Genomic DNA, 9,090 nt, shown 5'->3' with positions numbered 1-9,090 from the left:
CAAAGAAATGTTTGAAGTCGGAGAGCGGCAAGATGGCGGAATAGGAAGGAAGCACATTGATAGTTCGTCAAGACACACGTTAATATAAGTGGAGATACTGCAGGGTCAAGGAAGAGTAGGGGAAGAAACAGCAGAGGAAACTCTTCCGGAACTAGTGATTCACAGTGGACCTGCGTGGAGAGCGTGGGAGACCAAGTTCGGGACAGCAGCGGCAGACTCAACGCACCAGCGCTGGAACGCGAGGTGAGCCGAACCTCCATAGCCCGAGAGAGACACCAGCGGGCAAGCGGAAAGAGGAGGCTAGAGGGAACGAGGCTTGAAACTCCGTGGGGAAAAGTTCACCAGGCTAACTAGAAGAGAGAGAGGAAAAAAAAAAGTGACCAATACGGACACGAGTCTCTCTCTCTCCGCTCACCTCTCAAAGGCGAGCAAGACAAAGAGCAGGCGCCATTTTGGACATACGTCATAAGCAGGGCGACCTCAGGTCTGCACCGGCCCTGAGCCTAGCAGAAAAACCTGACTCTGGGGGGAAGGGTGAAATAACTGGAGATTAGCATCTAACTTGGCAACCCAGTGGGAGACTGCAGGAGAATTGGAGCCCACACTGAGGGCAGCAGAGATTCCCTGTGTGGTCCTTGGGAAAGAGCTTCCGAACTCTGGCTCCTGTGGGTATATCATTTGCCTGCTAATTACTACCTCCAATTACGTTCAGCTGTGCGGAATTACTTCCCTTTTGAATCAAAAAAAGAAAGAGAGATTTACCACGCCTAACCTGGGAGTGTCATCTTTGACACACCCTCAGCCCTGAGGAACCAAACACAGCTCTCAGTCCACACTCATCTCAAGCCTCTAAGGCTCCACCGAAAGCAGACAGTCCACTTAATAAGGAGCCATAGTGTAACAAGAAAAAACACCACAGTGAAGAAACCAAATATCTCCAACATGCCAAACAACAAACGCAAAAACCAAGCTAACAAGAACAAGGAAGACACTATGACGCCCCCAAATGAAAAAGACACCCCAATTCAAGATTATGAAGATGATGAGATCGAAGAAATGCAAGAAGCGGATCTCAAAAAATTGCTAAGAACATTAAGAAGTTCTCAAAAACAAATTCTTGAACTACAGAAATCCTTCATGGACAAGATAGAAAATCTCTCTCGTGAAAATGAAATATTAAGGAGGAATCAAAATGAAATGAAACAACTAGTGGAACAAGAAACTCTGATAGTGACGAGAAATCATAATGAAATGAAGAATTCAATAGATCAAATGACAAACACATTAGAGAGCCTTAAAAACAGAATGGGCGAAGCAGAAGAGAGAATATCGGACTTAGAAGACAGAGAACAGGAAAGGAAACAGGCAAACCAAAGAAAAGAAGAAGAAATCAGAAATCTAAAAAATATTGTCGGGAATCTACAGGATACTATTAAAAAACCCAACATTCGAGTTCTAGGAGTTCCTGAAGGCATGGAGAGGGAGAAAGGATTAGAAGGCATTTTCAGTGAGATACTAGCAGAAAATTTCCCAGGTTTGGAGAAGGACAGAGGCATCTTAGTACAGGAAGCTTATAGAACCCCTAATAAACATGACCAAAAGAGATCCTCACCACGACATGTTGTAATCAAACTCACCACAGTGAAACACAAAGAAAAGATCCTAAAAGATGCAAGAGAGAAACGTCAGATTACTCTTAGAGGATCTCCAATTAGACTCACAGCAGACTTCTCATCAGAAACTCTACAAGCTAGAAGGGAATGGCGAGACATAGCCCAGGTACTAAGAGAGAACAACTGCCAGCCCAGAATACTATATCCTGCAAAGCTCTCATTTGTGAATGAAGGTGAAATTAAGACTTTTCATAGCAAACAGAAACTGAAAGAATTTGTTGCCACTCATCCTGCCCTGCAAAAGATGCTTAAAGATGTGTTACACACAGAAACACAGAACATGGTCACCAATATGAAAGAAGGTAAAGGAAGGAAACCTCACAGCAAAAGATCACAGGAAGCTCAATTTATCTTTGACATAGAATTAAACTCTGATGCTCTGTTAAAGCAATGTGTTAAAGTAATCTATTGTGTTCTCTTGATGTCTGTTAAATTCTAATTGTTCAAAAACAGCTGAATTTTTATTAAGATCTATGGGTTATGTAAATATGTGCTTATTTTCAAAGATTTGAATAATCACCTTGTAACAAGATCAAATTTGGTCTATGAGTTTATAATTTTAAACATGGCGACTTAAAGTCTTTTGTCATCCACAGTTATATATGATTTGCTGCTCATAAAACTAAAGCGTTGTTGGTTCTGTGTGTAGCTGTCCTCCTATGAGTTCCTATGGACTTTTTCCAGCCACTTCCATTGTATTCAGTACTTTGGGATGGCTCTGTAAACAGATGAAGCCAATAATGTATTAACAGTACCAACTGAGAGAAAGTATGGTTAACTGAGGTTACTAAAAAAGCAATTCAAATCAATTGGCAATCTACAAAAAGAGTTAAAGATTTTAAAAGCTATTATTAAAAACGCTATATTGGTCTATTATGCTATGTTAAATGTGTGTACATATTGTATGTCCACATGGGGAAATTTTATTAAGAGTCTCATTTTAAATGGCTTATAGATAAGATTGTCCATAAATTTAAGCTGCTAAAATCAATCAAAGATACATTTTAATTTGAGTGACCTGAATCTATGTATCATATGTTTTAAACTTGTAGGTAGAAAGAAACTAAAAACATTTTATATGGTTGTGCTTAAGTTTGCTGGTTAAACAAACTACACCATGTTAGATATTTAAGAGGTATTTTCAAATACATGATTCTTAAAATTTATAGAAGGCATTGGACCTTCTGGTAAATGTTTTCTTAAGTTGTTATCTAATGGTTGAAACGGTTTGCCAAGTATTCATGTGATATTGCTATTGTCAGCAAGCGATCTAGGACTTGCTCCCTCATTTCTCTATTCTAAGCCCAACTTGTTCTTTCATTTCTCTATTCTCTTCAAGATAGGAAACTAAATCTATTATGAAGGAATCTGTAGGACGCACAATTTAATCTTTAGACCTTATAAAAGAGATGGCTAACATTTTTCTGTAATAGATAGCCACAATAAGAGCTTAAATAATAATCTCATAGCTAGATTCACTTCGCCATCAGCAAAGTATACAGTAAGTAGAAAAAACCTCCCTTTCAGACCAAAGGGAAAGAAAGTTTTAAAGTGAGAATATAATTTTCCTCATGGGCAATGTCTACCTTAGAAAAACTACTACAGAACATGCCTGTGACTATAGACTTGTAGTTCAGGCTACCGAAGATTAGAGATGGGACACGGGCACTCCCTTGACTTGCATCCTCTGGTCTGCTTTAACACAAACCAGGAGGAAAAGAAAGCTCAGCATCAGAAGCAATGGGTGGCAGGCCTATTAATGGCTGATCTGTACAGTGATCTGCCCTCAAGGAGACCCAACAGGCCAGTCCACTGCAGTGGCTTTCAATGAGGTAAGCCTGGGCTTCAGCAGAAGTCAGCTTGTGAAGAGCCCTGGCAGCTCTGCCAAGAGTTGGATCACTGGAAATGGACCTGCCCTGGAGTCGAAGGATGCCCAGGTCAGAGCCACAGATCTTATTGGCTCTAAGCTGAAAAGCCCTTCACTCAGCCCAACTTCCAAAGTGACCACTGCAGCTGAGTGTGAGGTCAAGTAGGGTCAGCAACATTGCAGGCAGAACTGTAAATTTCTTGTTAGAGTTGCCACCTGCCTTTACCTGGCCAGCTCTCCTCCCAGGCCAGCCAAGTAATGAAAGTCAACAGAGTGCCTTCCCCTAGGAGGTTCACACCTCCCTTAGGATATACCCCATGTGAAGAGATAGATAGGTCTGGGCCTCTTAACTTACAAGGCCTAAAGCCCACCAGATTATTATCAAGCCCCTTCTATCAGGTTCTGTTTGCCTCTAAATCAGAAAACTTAATTGTAGCTTAGACAGCACCTTTCTTAGCTCCTCTAAGAATGACTCTGTCCTTTGTTCTAGACCCTGTCTAGCGTACTTGGGCCTCATTCCTTTGTAATCATAACCTCTACTCTACCACCAATGGCTCTACTCCCAACATGTGTGTACTGATGGTCCTCTTCCCCACTTAATGCTGTATAATTGTTCAAACCTGGTAAATGCCACTCTTAGGATCATTGGTTACTATTCTCACTCTGTCTTTTATGACCTTGTCTAAATATGATCAGAGTCGGCAAACTTGGAAGGCTTCCATAGCCTTGGCAACTCATGACGACAGCCTAGGGTGGTTACTGGTGCCATAAACTAGAGTGTCAATTTGTTGGGTCAACAACAGGAGCCACTGTGCACTTGCTCCTGATGTGGGATCTCTGTCCTTAATGTGCTGTACATTTTGATTTGATGCTATAACTAGTACTCAAACAGTATGTTTCACTTTGTGTGTCTATGTGGGTGCAAACTGTTGAAACCTTTATACTAAATTGATCTTCTGTATATAAAGAGAATTGAAAATGAATCTTGATGCAAATGGAAGGGGAGAGGGAGCGGTAGAGGGGAGGGTTGCGGGTTGGAGGGAAGTTATGGGAGGGGGAAGCCATTGTAATCCATAAGCTGTACACTGGAAATTTATATTCATTAAATAAAAGTTTAAAAAAAAAAAAAGAAATGTTTGAAGTCATGAATATGCTAATTATTCTAAGTTGAGTACTATACTATGTGTCCATATATTAAAATACCACATTGTACCCCATAATTATGTGAAATTATATGTCAACAAAAAAATGAAAATAAGGAGCCAGACTTGTAGCCCAGAGGGTTAAATCAGCACTTGCAAAGCAGGCATGCCAAACTGGAGTGTTGACTCAAGCCCCAGATTCTCTACTTCCCATCCAACTTCCTGCTAATGCACCTGGGAAGGCAGCAAAAGATGGCCCAAGTGCTTGGACCCCTTCTACCCATGTGGGAGACCAAGGTGGAGATTTTGGCTTCTAATTTTAGCCTGGCCAACCCCTGGCTCTCTTTCTCTCTGTCATTCTGCCTTTCAAATAAATTAATAGATCAACTTTAAAACAAAAATAAACACAATTTGTAAAATAAATAAAGGTTATGTAATTTTGACCCATTAGTTCCACTACTAGATGTTTCTCCTAAGAAAATAATTGTGAGGTTATGTGGAGACTGTCAACCTAAATAACAAAACAATCATAGATTCTCTAAAGAATAATATTTACTTGGAAACAACAAAGCATTGCAATGGGACTAGCAGAATATTTCAATAGGACTATGGTGGCCATAATAAACTATGGGCATGTTCGAAGAGGTTGAGGGAAAGGATAAGTTTTTAAAAGCAAAAGTGAGGAATTTTTGAAAGATATTTTGAAACAGTTGTCTTTGCTCACAGGTTTAATCCAGTGGGTAATGACCTAGATGAAAGATCTCTGTGAGTAACATCCCAGCAGAAAGTACGGGCCATCAAAGAGGGGGGTGCCTTCTCTGAAGGGAGGAGAGAACTTCCATTTTGACTATGGCCTTGTCTAAATATGATCGGAGTTTGTGAACTCAAGAGGTTTCCATAGCCTTGGCAACTCATGACAAGGGCCTTAGGTGATTACTGACGTCGTAAGTAAGAGTGTCAATTGTTAAATCAACAATGGGAATCACGGTGCACCTACTCCCCATGTAGGATCTCTGTCCTTAATGCATTGTACTATGTGAATTAGAGGTAAAACTACTATTCAAACAGGACTCTATACTTTGTGTATCTGTGTGGGTGCAAACTGTTGAAATCTTTACTTAGTATATACTAAATTGATCTTCTGTATATAAAGATAATTGAAAATGAATCTTGAAGAATGGGATGGGAAAGGGAGTGGGAAATGGGATGGTTGCTGGTGGGAGGGAGGTTATGGGGGGAAAAGCCACTATAATCTAAGAGTTGTACTTTGGAAATTTATATTTATTAAATAAAAGTTGAAAAAAATAAAAATAAAAAATAATCTAGTGAGTGGCATAAGGCTAATGATGAACACAGGTTCTGGGCAGATGTCCTTGTAGAAGTACTTTTTGTACAACATTGTAGTGGCTTCCTTGTAAGGTTTAAGCTCTGCCAGAGTGGTAATAATTACTGTTAAGTGAGCATGTGTAAAAACCTTTTCTTCATACACTTCTGACTTTATTTTTGGTTTTTTTTGTTTGTTTTTTTACTTTTTTTTATTAAACTTTTATTTAATGAATATAAATTTCCAAAGTGCAGCTTATGGGTTACAATGGCTTCCCCCTCCCAAAACTTCCCTCCCACCCACAACCCTCCCCTTTCCCGCTCCCTCTCCCCTTCCAATCACATCATGATTCATTTTCAATTCTCTTTATATACAAAAGATCAGTTTAGTATATATTAGGTAAAGATTTCAACAGTTTGCCCCCATATAGCAACACAAAGTGAAAAAAAAAAAATACTGTTGGAGTACTAGTTATAGCATTAAATAAGAGTGTACAGCACATTAAAGACAGAGATCCTACATAATATTTTTTTAAAAATTAATTAATTTTCTATGCCATTTCCAATTTAACACCAGGTTGTTTTTTTCATTTCCAATTCTCTTTATATACAGAAGATCAATTCAGTATATAATTAGTAAAGATCTCATCAGTTTGTACCCACGCAGAAACACAAAGTGTAAAAATACTGTTTCAGTACTAGTCATAGCATCACTGCACATTAGACAACACATTAAGGATAGATCCCACATGGGATGTAAGTACACAGTGACTCCTGTTGCTGACTTAACAATGTGACACTCCTGTTCATGGCGTCAGTAATCTCCCTAGGCTCTAGTCATGAGTTGCCAGGGCTATGGAAGCCTTTAGGGTTCGCTGACTTTGATCTTATTCCGATAGGTTCATAGTCAAAGTGGAAGTTCTCTCCTCCCTTCAGAGAAAGGTACCTCCTTCTTTGATGGCCCCGTTCTTTCCACTGGGATCTCACTCGCAGAGATCTTTCATTTATTTCTTCTTCTTTTTTTTTCTTTTCCATGGTATCTTGGCTTTCCATGCCTACAATACTCTCATGGGCTCTTCAGCCAGATCCGAATGCCTTAAGGGCTGATTCTGAGGCCAGAGTGTTGTTTAGCACATCTGCCATTCTATGAGTCTGCTGTGTATCCCACTTCCCATGCTGGATCTCTCTCTCTCCCTTTTTGATTCTATCAGTTAGTATTAGCAGACACTTGTCTTGTTTGTGTGATCCCTTTGTTTCTTAGACCTATCCAAGCCATCGAATGTGAACTGAAATTGATCACTTGGACTAGTGAGATGGCATTGGTACATGCCACCTTGATGGGATTGTATTGGAATCCCCTGGCACATTTCTAACTCCACCATTTGGGGCAAGACTGATTGTGCATGTCCCAAATTGTGCATCTCCTCCCTCTCTTTTTCCACTCTTAAATTTAACAGGGATCACTTTTCAGTTAAAATTTAAACACCTAAGAATAATTGTGTGTTAATTACAGAGTTCAACCACTAGTACTAGAACAACAACAACAACAAATACTAAAAAGGATAAAGTATTACATTGTACATCTAGAGTCAGGACAAGAGCTGATCAGGTCATGGTTTCTGATAGTGTCCATTTCACTTCAACAGGTTTCCCCTTTGGTGCTCAGTTGTCACCGATCAGGGAAAACAAATGAAATTTGTCTCTTTGGGACTGGCTTAATTCACTCAGCATGATGTTTTCCAGATTCCCCCATCTTGTTGCAAATGACAGGGTTTCATTGTTCCTTACTGCTGTATAGTATTCTATGGAGTACATGTCCCATAATTTCTTTATCCAGTCTACTGTTGATGGGCATTTGGGTTGGTTCCAGGTCTTAGCTATTGTGAATTGAGCTGCAATAAACATTAATGTGCAGATGGCTTTTTTATTAGCCAAATTAAGTTCCTTTGGGTAAATTCCAAGGAGTGGGATGGCTGGGTTGGATGGTAGGGTTATGTTCAGGTTTCTGAGGAATCTCCAGACTGACTTCCATAGTGGCTTAACCAGTTTGCATTCCCACCAACAGTGGGTTAGTGTCCCTTTTTCCCCACATCCTCGCCAGCATCTGTTGTTGGTAGATTTCTGAATGTGAGCCATTCTCACCGGGGTGAGGTGAAACCTCATTGTGGTTTTGATTGCATTTCTCTGATGGCTAGTGATCTTGAACTTTTTTTCATGTGTCTGTTGGCCATTTGGATTTCCTCTTTTGAAAAATATCTATTGAGGTCCTTGGCCCATCTCTTCAGTGGGTTGTTTGTTCTGTTGTTGTGGATTTTCTTGATCTCTTTGTAGATTCTGGTTATCAACCTTTTATCTGTAGTATAGTTTGCAAATATTTTTTCCCATTCTGTCGGTTGCCTCTTCACTTTCCTGACTGTTTCTTTTGAAGTACAGAAACTTCTCAGTTTGATGCAATCCCAAATGTTAATTTTGGTTTTGACTGCCTGTGCTCCTGGGGTCTTTTCCAAGAAGTCTTTGCCTGTACCTATATCTTGCAGGGTTTCTCCAATGCTCTCTAATAATTTGATGGTTTCGAGTCGTAGATTTAAGTCTTTAATCCATGTTGAGTGAATTTTTGTGTAAGGTGAAAGGTAGGGGTCTTGCTTCAAGCTTCTGCACATGGAAATCCAATTTTCCCAGCACCATTTATTGAATAGGCTGTCCTTATTCCAGAGATTAGTTTTGGATCTTTGATCAAATATAAGTTGGCTGTATATGTTTGGATTGATTTCTGGTGTTTCCATTCTGTTCCATTGGTCTATCCATCTGTTTCTATACCAGTACCATGCTGTTCTGATAACAACTGCCCTGTAGTATGTCCTGAAATCTGGTATTGTGATGCCTCCGGCTTTGTTTTTTTTTGTACAAGATTGCTTTGGCTATTCGAGGTCTTCTGTGTCTCCATATGAATTTCAGCATCATTTTTTCCGGATCTGAGAAGAATGTCTTTGGTATCTTGATTGGTATTGCATTGAATGTATAAATTGCTTTGGAGAGAATGGACATTTTGATGATATTGATTCTTCCAATCCATGAGCATGGAAGA

The sequence above is a fragment of the Lepus europaeus genome, chromosome 15 (genome assembly GCF_033115175.1).
Source record: "Lepus europaeus isolate LE1 chromosome 15, mLepTim1.pri, whole genome shotgun sequence".
Lineage (NCBI taxonomy): Eukaryota > Metazoa > Chordata > Mammalia > Lagomorpha > Leporidae > Lepus > Lepus europaeus.
The sequence above is the reverse complement of the archived record's forward strand: the minus strand, read 5'-3'. Positions refer to the sequence as shown.